The following is a 9,790-nucleotide window of genomic DNA, read 5'->3' on the forward strand; positions in this document are numbered from 1 at the left end:
AATGATTGATTTTTCCCTTTTATTTTTCTATCAGTTTCAAAATAATGAGCTTCCTAGCATCTTTCAGTAACCAGTGACTTATTTTCACTTTTAAATTATTTTTTGTTATCATGATAAATTTATGGATTTGAAATGTGCAATGTAATTTCAATCCATGGTAGTTATTCTTATTGAAACTCAAATTGTTCCATCTTTGACCAAAACCCTTCGTTTCACGATGGTTCTTGAGCCCTTTTAATAGGACTCTGTTAGTCTTTGAAAACAAGATATTCCAGGCTTGTCTTGTACATTTATTGCTCTAGACATGGATAACCATTATTACCAGAAGCCCTTGCTTCTTGTAGTGGAAAATGGTATTTAGAGACTATAATCTGGGCATCAGGGATACTCTGCTATAGGGATTATTATTTTTACAGGTATTTTCAAATTCAAGAGCAAGAACATTTAATATCTTTTTTTGTAATATAAAATACATTGTGAGATTATGCTGATGTTTCCAATTTAAATTTAGGACACAGGCTTTTAATTAATCTCATGTGGTTTACTTTCGTATATATTTTCTCCCATGCCAAAAAATCTCAGTTCCCATTGGCACCACACCAACATAATAATTCAGTTACTTTATTCCACAACATACACACATTAGTATCAATGTAACAATACCAAAACTATCACTAATGAAATGATTACTGAAAACAGTTTAAGATTTTTAATTTTAATTCTGTTTTTCTTAGGGTATATTACACTAATGATATACAGTCAAAGTAATGTTTAAAAGCACTTGAAAACATTCTTTTCTGTGTGGTCATGCCCCAAACTTAGCACACAGATAAATTTATTTTACTTTGCTTTCTTTTTTTTTATTTAAAACAATTTTTTTTCTTAATGTTTTTATTTATTTTTGAGACAGAGAGAGACAGAGCATGAGCAGGGAAGGGGCAGAGAGAGAGGGAGACACAGAATCGGAAGCAGGCTCCAGGCTCTGAGCCATCAGCACAGAGCCCGATGTGGAGCTCTAACTCACAGACTGTGAGATCATGACCTGAGCCGAAGTCGGACGCACAACCGACTGAGCCACCCAGGTGCCCCTATTTTACTTCCAATTTTTAGAGATTGAGAGAGAGAGAGAGACAGACAGACAGAGAGACAGAGTGTGAATGGGGGAGGGTGAGAGAGAGTGAGGAAGACAAAGAATCCAAAGTAGGCTCCAAGCTGTCAGCACAGAGCCCAACACGGGTTTCGAACTTACTAACTGCGACATCATGACCTGAGTCGAAGTTGAATGCTTGACCACTTGAGTCACCCAGCAGGTGCCCCTGTTTTGTTTTGTTTTTTTTTAATGTTTATTTTGAGAGACAGAGCACCAGTGGGGGAGAGGCAGAGAGAGAGAGAGAGAGAGAGAGAGAGAGAGAGAGAGGAAGAGAGAGAGAGAATCCAAGCAGGCTCCATGCTCTCAGCACACAGCCCAATGTGGGGCTCAATCTCATGAACCATGAGATCATGACCTGAATGGAAATCCAGAGCCAAAAACTTAACCGACTGAGCCACCCAGGCGTCCTAGAGATTGTTTTTTAAAATTAATTTTACTTTATAGTTATGAAATACATTTACACAATATTTAGTTTAAATTAATAAAATGAGTTGTATTTAAAAAGTCTTAGTTTCGGGGCGCCTGGGTGGCTCAGTTGGTTAAGCGTCCGACTTCGGCTCAGGTCATGATCTCACGGTCCATGAGTTCGAGCCCCGCGTTGGGCTCTGTGCTGACAGCTCGGAGTCTGGAGCCTGCTTTGGATTCTGTGTCTCCCTCTCTCTCTGACCCTCCCCCATTCATGCTCTGTCTCTCTCTGTCTCAAAAATAAATAAACATTAAAAAAATTAAAAATAAATAAATAAATAAATAAATAAAAAGTATTAGTTTCTAAACTTGTTTCCTCTATCACCCTGTTCTCTCCCTCTCCATGTAGTTAACCATTTTTTAAAATTTATACTTCCCTTAAAAAATAAATATGTATTATATATATTTAGCTTCACAATAATATGTATACTGACACATATATGTATATATGCATGTGTGTGTGTGTATACAGATAAGATATCTAGGTTCATCTATTAGATAAGTAGCAACATATATACACATACATTGATCTTCTAAAAGTGTCAATAGAGTCATGATATAGTCCTTGGTCTAGAACTTTTCAATACATTTCCATTGTTCTTAGGATTAAAAATATCTTGTAATGGTCTTTGTGGCCTGGCCTCTGTCTACTTGTCTATTTTATTTTATTTATTTATTTAACTTTATTTATTTATTTATTTATTTATTTATTTATTTATTTTGAGAGAGAGAGTGAGTGAGCAAGCTGGGGAGGGGCAGAGAGAGGGAGAGAGAGTCCTCAGTAGGCTCCACACTGCCAAATCAGAACCTGATACAGGGCTCGAACCCAGGAACCGTGAGATCATGATCTGAACCAAAATCAAGAGACCAATGCTCAACTGACTAAGCCACCCAGGCGGCCCTTGACTATTTCATTTTAAACCAAGCAAATCTCTTTTACCCTGTAAACTGCAGCCACTTAAGACTTTTTTCAATTCCTTGAAAATTCTCTGTTCCTTTCTACATTAGTATGTTTTCACATGCTGTTCCCTTTGTTTAGAAGGCTTTCTCCTCTCTCATTCAAGTTAGATAATTTCTACTTATTTTTCAGTTTTAAACTTAAAAGTCACTTTCTCAGAGGAACTTTTGATGCCTCATCAGATTAGGTTAGGTATTCATTGCTATAAATTTTCTTAATATTTCATACTTTCTCACAGTATTTATCATAATTATAATTTAAATGTCTTAATGGAAAATTTCAAACTTAGAAAAATGTTGAGAGAATAGTATAATAAATCCCTGCATTTCTTTTTTTTAATGTTTATTTTTGAGAGAGAGAGCATGAATAGTGAGCGGCAGAGAGAGAGGGAGACAGAAAAATCCGAAGCAGGCTCCAGGCTGTCAGCACAAAGCCGCACATGGGGCTTGAACTCACGAATCGTGAGATCATGACCTGAGCTGAAGTTGGATGCTCAGTCGACTGAGCCACCCAGGCTCCCCTAAATCCCTGCATTTCTATCACCCAATTTTATTTTATTTTTATTTTTTTATTATTTATTTATTTATTTTTCAACGTTTATTTATTTTTGGAACAGAGAGAGACAGAGCATGAACGGGGGAGGGGCAGAGAGAGAGGGAGACACAGAATCGGAAACAGGCTCCAGGCTCTGAGCCATTAGCCCAGAGCCTGACGCGGGGCTCGAACTCACGGACCGTGAGATCGTGACCTGGCTGAAGTCGGACGCTTAACCGACTGCGCCACCCAGGCGCCCCTCTATCACCCAATTTTAACAAAGAACTCAATTTTAGTCTTATTTGAACTATATACTGTCTCTCCTCTGATTATTTTGATGGAAATCTTAGACATCATATAATTTGATTACTAGTATTTTGGTATTATAATTATTATTTGATAATTAATTGTGAACTCTATTGTTCACTGACTATTTCTACTGCAGAACATAAATTCCGTGAGCTCAGGGATTTGGCTGTTTATTCTAGCTCAGTGCTGTGAATGAATGGAATGTTACAGATTACTGGAGAAAACAGGAATATGCATTTAGCATACATAGCACTCAGCACAGCATTTGTCATGTTCTCCCATAGAATGGTATGGTCTAGAGTTAAAAACAATTAAAGGGATCCATTTCTTGTTGATTGATTGCAGCCAAATGGATTAATGAGATTGTAGTTTTTAGTGGTGTGTCAGAGGATTCTCCCCATGGTCTACTCTTGTTCTGTATATATATATCTTTAAAATCAGTGACTTGGTTAGTAGAGAGGACAATTTTCTCAAATATGGGAGGCATTTTTCAATATTGGAAGATTGGAAGACAGAATCAGAACTCAGAGATGATTTTGACAGCTTGAGGTGACAGAAACCAGTAAGATAAATTTAATAATAACTTAAAAGTCTTATACTTGGAGCCAAAAGACACAATTGCAGGAGCTTATAATGGGGGAACACGTGGCCTAGCAGCAGCATGTATTTAAAATTACATGGTGTGGGGCGCCTGGGTGGCTCAGTCGGTTAAGCGTCCGACTTCGGCTCAGGTCACGATCTCGCGGTCTGTGAGTTCGAGCCCCACGTCGGGCTCTGGGCTGATGGCTCAGAGCCTGGAGCCTGCTTCCGATTCTGTGTCTCCCTCTCTCTCTAACCCTCCCCCGTTCATGCTCTGTCTCTCTCTGTCTCAAAAATAAATGAAAAACGTTTAAAAAAAATTTAAAATTACATGGTGTCCATAATGTAGTCACTTCAGTGAGAAGATAATTCAAACTGGATTTTCAGCATTATAACGGTAGTGTGACAATTCCAGCCTTCCTACTTCCGCTGGGTGCTGTGCTGACATTGCCTGGGACCTTGTAAAGTGGCTAGGTCCCCATCTGGTTCAGCAAATCAATGCTCTTGTTACTCTTGCTTTATTTTTTAACCGCCCCCCCCCCCCCCACAGGACAATCAAATGATGAGTTGAAGGCCCATAAAAATTAGATCCCATTTGTCGAGTACAGTGCTAAATGCTGTATACGCATTCTGCATGATTATGAAAATGAAAGGAAATGAAGGGCTTTAACATTTTATTTATTTTATTATTTATTTATTTAATTTGTTTATTCTTTTGAGAGAGAGTGTGTGAGCAGGGGAGAGGGGTAAAGGAAGAGAGGGAGAGAGAGAGAGAGAGAGAGAGAGAGAGAATTTTAAGCAGACTCCAAGCTCAATGCAGAGCTCAATGTAGGGCTTGATCTCATGGCTGTGAGATCATGACCTGAGCTGAAATCAGAATCAGAACATACAACATATATTTATATATGCTTGCAAATGCATAGGATATTTCTGGATAGATATATAGCAAACTGATAACACTCGTAGCTTCTGAGAAAGGGAACTGTAGGTGTAGTGATCAGGGATGGGAGGACAAACTACCTTTTGCTGTATATAATATACTATTTTGTATTTTGGATTCTTTTTACTGTGTGCATTACTTTAGAAAAAATGCATTAATTTTGAAAAAAAATTTTAAACAAAATAAGTCCTATTAGATATTACACCTCCCATGATTAATATTTGGTTTCTGTAGCATTGGACCTTTGCAAATTTAACTTGTGACTTTTTTCCCCACAATGATCGAGAGGATAGTAATTACAATATAGTAAATGGATATGGATGAAAAGGAAAGATGATTACATTTTGAGCATACTGAGTTTGGGATGTCAGTAGGACACTCAGATGGGAATGTCCACGAGGCAGTTGGAAATGTGGACTGGTGCAAGTCAGGGCTGAAGATTGGTAGAAAAGATTAGTAAAATTCCCAAAGGAGAGAGGGTAGAGAGAAGTAAGCAGTGGGCATAACCAAAGGGAGTCCTTACATTTGGGGTCAGAAGGAGAAAGAGAACCAGAGAATGAGAGGTGGATGTGAGAGTGAACAACATTGTAAAACATCAAGGGAGAAGGTCATATGAAGCAATAGGAGTTGTTGATAGTGGCTTGCTGCAGAAAGGCTGAGGGGGATGGAAAGTGAGAAAAGGCTGTTAGACATGCGGGCTGTGAGAAAGAAACTCGATAGTGAAGAGAAGGAGGGAGGAACAGGAATGTAGTTCAAGGAGTAGCCTGGTGAGTGGAGGTGGGGCATATGTGATGTATTTTAAGATGAGAAGCACCTCACAACATTTATTTCATTGGCAGGAAGCAGTCACCTAAGAAAGAATGAATATGTAATGGAATGTCATCAGGTTTGGGGGAATTATTGATGGAGTAAGGCCCTGGAGAATGGATGAGAATGAGGGCCACAAAGGGAAACAGAGAAGGGTCACCTCTTTTTTTTCTTTTTTATACCAATCACTTTTATCTATTTCAAGACATAAGATACTATTTAGACTCATAGATGGTATTAAATTATAACCCTGTGTAAATATCTATAGGATATTTTATTTTTCAAAGATAAGTTCTAAAAATCATAAAACTGTACAGATTAATAATATAACACATATCAAACAGACTTAAATGTAGGTCTTGGCTTTCATTCACTCAGTCCTACTGTTAGAGATGTTACAAAGATGTTTTTCTCTTGAGAAAGCTCTATTCAAGTAGATAAGAAGTACCTCAATAATTGTAGACGTAACTGTTATCCAAAGGATTTTTCACTGATTTTAGCAAAGAGAAACAGTCCAAATTTTATTTTTTTTGACTACTGACATGATTTAACTATATCACTTTAGCACATAGTCTTACTATTTCTCCCGCTATGGCAAGTTCTAGTTTTCTCAAGTCTTTTGCCTCAATTTTTCTGGAAATAAAGCTTAAATATCATATATTTTAAACCTTCAAACTGAAATGTTATCTTTATTTATTCATGTATTAGGTTGATATATTTGCATATATCCTTTCCAATTTCAAGCTAAACAAAGACATGCATTTAGAGCTATATTAATGTATCATAGGAAAGGACAACCCAAGTTAATATCAAAAAAAATTGTGACCCCCATTGTAATGTTTGATAGAAAAAGCATAGATTTTTAAAAAAAGTTTATTTTTGAGAGGGGTTAGGGGCAGAAAGAGAGGGGGACAGAGAATCTGAAGTGGGCTCTGTGCTGACAGCAGCAAGCCCGATATGGGGCTCAAACTCATGAACTGTGAGATCATGACCCAAGCCAAAGTTGGATACTCAACCTACTGAGCCACTCAGGCATCCCAAGAAAACATTGATTTTGAGCCATTATTTTATTTTATTTTATTCAAATAGTGGTCTGGTCACACCCAGTTCAAGAACACTCAAATAATAAATCATGTATAATCAGATGTTCATGATTGGGCTTCAAACATTATAGCCAATGATGCCAAGAATGCCTATGATCTTGCCAACATAAAACCACATCCATACCTCAGAGGCCACCAAACCAGTCAGCACAGCTTCCTTAACTGTGAACTGTTTGAAGCTGCCAGTTTGAGCACTAGTGACTATTTTTTACAGGTCTAAATATTCATAGGGATCTCAGTAGAAATTGGAGGAACCAGCGTAACCCTAGTCTAGTGCCAAAATATGGCCAGTGTAGGCTTCAAGAGAGTCACAGCAGCTTTTCCCAGGGATAGAGGCTTCTCCATGAGGTAATGGGCAAATTGGATCATGGTTCCAGGATGGCAAATTTGTCACCTGGAACCGGAGGGTTACTTCTGTCTGTGTGACTATAGTGAAGGAAGTGAGGATGGGGAAGAGACAAAGAAGTGATGTTAATGAGGAATCACCTCTTCATTTAATAAAAGAATGCGATCATCTGTAGGGGATAAGACAATGGAATGGAAGGTTTTTTTACATTTATAGAACAGTCTTGTAAATTTTTATGATTAGAATAGATACAGGAGGGTTCTTCTTAAATTAGCAAAGCAGGTGGTGTGCAGCAGCATGATGTAATGGAAAGAACATTAATTTTGTGGCCAGAAAGACCTGAGTTTGAGTCCTGGCTTTATTGCTTCTTAACATGTTACCAAACTTTTCTTTCTCAGTTTCTTCATAGTAAAATGGGGACGAGAGTACTTACTTTGTCAGGTGGTTATACACGTTCAATGATGGGACATGTAAGTTGATTTCAGTTCCAACATACATTTATTGATCTTTTATTATATGCCAATATTCCATTATATCTTTATTCTCAAGGAGTTTGATGTCTAGGAAGGAATGATCTTCTCCTTCATTCTCTTTTGGGACAATAAACTGCCCCCAAACACCCAACTTTTGCAGAATTGTAAGAGGACTTGCTGACTACTTTCCTGTCTGTGTGCTTTTAGATACTAGACCAGATCTCATGTGCAAATGTTATTCCGGTCTGCCTGGATTTAGCCACTAATGCTGGGCGAGCCACTTCTCCAAGGCAGTGTGCCACGATTGTGACCTCTTGACCACTGGCCAGTAGGCTTGGCAGAGGGAACCCTTCGCAGCTGCCAGTCATGAGGCATGAGTGGCCTTGGACTCCTGACTCCAACAGTGATTCAGCCTGTCTCATCCTTATCTCTGTAATAAACTTGATGTGTGTTTATTTTCAGTCTTCTTTTTGTTATTATTGTTTTAGCAGCTAAACATAGGGTTGTTTAGCTTTCAAATAGTCTCCCAGAGGGAAATGGTCCAGGACCGACGACCTGAGAGCCACTGACCACAATCATGAACTGTAATGACATTCATCTGTTTATTACCTCCATTACTTTTAGGGAGAATAAGTAAAGACATGCATCCTTGATTAGGGAGATTGGAATTAATTATAATGACTGGACTTGGAGTGTGAGTCTAGAGAAATATTAAATTAAATTCTAACAGAAATGCTTTGGCAGAAAGATTATGAATTAAAGCTTTAATGTGTGTATTCTAGTTGCTTAAGTGATTGTAACATCATCTAAGCATTTAACGGCAGTGAAATTGTTCCAATGTCATCTACGATTTGTGATGAAGATCAGCACGTCCAGATCAGAATTGGGTTAATTGAAGCTCATCACCAAGGAAAGGACAAAACATTCTGACCAATACCTGAATTGTGTAATAGACCTCATTCCCTTCTTCAGTCTTTTTTCTTTTTTTTTCTTTTTTTTATTAAAAAAATTTTTTTTAATGTTTATTTATTTTTGAGACAGAGAGAGACAGAGCATGAACGGGGGAGGGTCAGAGAGAGAGGGAGACACAGAATCGGAAGCAGGCTCCAGGCTCCAAGCTGTCAGCACAGAGCCCGACGCGGGGCTCGAACTCACGGACCGTGAGATCATGACCTGAGCCGAAGTCGGACGCTCAACCGACTGAGCCACCCAGGCGCCCCTTCAGTCTTTTTTCAATGCAGCAGAACATTTAGAAGGACTGACAGGGATCATTAGGTTGGCTCCATTTTTAGGACCCCATAAATATGAACCTTTCAAAGTTGGTGATTGACAGTTTACAGATTTATCTATTTCATACATGTGACCTCTCAGTTTTCCAGGCAGGCCTGTCTGTTTTCTGCAGGACTGATCTACTTGTTCTCGTTGTCGGCCTTGCATGAGAATTATCACAGTGTCACAGGCATCCATAGAATGTTGCAGCTGACCTCAGGCCTTTGAGAAAAGATGGAAAACAAAAACAAAACAAAAACTGACAAGTGCCAAGGTACCTTCAGTGATTAACAATTTTCTTTAAACACTTTGTGATTCTGTTAATATAGAAGCAGAACAGAGAATGGCTTGCTTTGAGTGAGATGAGGCATGAAAGAAAGGCACTCGCTGAGCACAGGACCAGTGCTTAATAAAATGCAAACTCTTAATACTATTCTCTTTACTGTTTGGAATGAATGTTGCCTAATCCCGTGCCTTCTCCCACTTTCATTCTCACAAGCATCTTCCCTTTTCCTCTGAACTCCAATGGTGTGAAGGTAAAAAAACATTCATTTTCTTTCTAAGGACATGCTGCCCTGATGTTGAAGGTGATAGGACAGTCAGTGATCCTGGTAGCCCTACTCTAGATTCCAGGTAATTTTGCTGGGTCAGCACAGCCTGCAAACTGGCAACTCCCTGGAAGATTGAGGTCATGTGCTCCATTGGCTGACACGGGGGAATTGCTGTGTATAGCCAACAGTCTTCCCTGTCAGTAAGGAGTGAAGAGCAGCCCTGGACCCCACTTCACAGCATTCCTTTAAATGATACACCCATAAACCAGCACTCAAATGCTGTACTAACAGGGGAACCAGGTTTTG

At 38.8% G+C, this 9,790-nt stretch overlaps 1 pseudogene; it reads right to left on the reverse strand.

Moving 5' to 3' along the window:
* Positions 1 to 6,827: 6,827 nt before the first annotated feature.
* Positions 6,828 to 7,214, reverse strand: LOC122474482 (annotated as a pseudogene).
* Between the last annotated feature and the right edge of the window lie 2,576 nt (positions 7,215 to 9,790).

Source organism: Prionailurus bengalensis, chromosome D4 (assembly GCF_016509475.1).
Source record: "Prionailurus bengalensis isolate Pbe53 chromosome D4, Fcat_Pben_1.1_paternal_pri, whole genome shotgun sequence".
In the NCBI taxonomy this organism is placed as follows: Eukaryota; Metazoa; Chordata; class Mammalia; order Carnivora; family Felidae; genus Prionailurus; species Prionailurus bengalensis.